Consider the following 871-nt stretch of genomic DNA (forward strand, 5'->3'; position numbering starts at 1 on the left):
CCCCAACCACTGGCTACTTCCTCCCCTGTTCCCTTCATATGTTGGCCCCCTATCTCAACTTTTAAATTGTAAGCTCTTCAGGGCAGGGACCTTGCCCTCTTGTGCTCCTTAAAGCACCACACATACTGATGGTGCTGTATTCAAAGGGGTCCCTCCAGACTATGGCTGTGTACATGGCAGCAGCTTAAAACACAGCAAGGTTGACTCTCATTTGTACACTGCCTTGCACTCTGGATATTAAATTTATTCTGGGCATGCTCAGCAGCTGCCTCTGATGTACACACCTCAGCTTACCTGCAAAGTGAACACAGCGTTCATTCTCAGTTGGAGGTGATCTGGTTTGAGGGACAGCGCGTCAAACAAGCAAGTATTTCTCAAGATACTGCAGGATCAATATGGATTGAGGCTAACATCATCATCATCATAATTTAATATTTGTACACCCGCACAGGGCCCAAGGGAAATTGGCTTGCAAGTTAAACAGGGTTAGGAACAAAGTTTTATCAGCCGGCCTTATGTAAACCTCTGCAATTGTCATTTAAAGATACAGTAACCTTATTGCAAATATAGAAGTCTTTTAAGAAGCCAAAGTATAGTGTTCACCCTGCCGTGCCTTTATATTTTAGAATAAATAATGTGTTGTTAATTTTGTTTAATTATAAAAGTGTGCCTGACTGGTTCTGCGCCACGAAAATAACACTGCAGCTACTAACTCAGCATTTCATACTGGTTTGATGTTGGTGTTGTGGACGTGTCTGCAACACATTTTGAAAATTCAGCGTGCATATACACACACACACACCAACCTACTGAATATTCTCCATTAGCATGGGACCTTGCACAAGCCATCGATTTAAAACACTCACTTCCA

Source organism: Podarcis filfolensis, assembly GCF_964270895.1.
Source record: "Podarcis filfolensis genome assembly, chromosome: 13".
NCBI lineage: Eukaryota > Metazoa > Chordata > Lepidosauria > Squamata > Lacertidae > Podarcis > Podarcis filfolensis.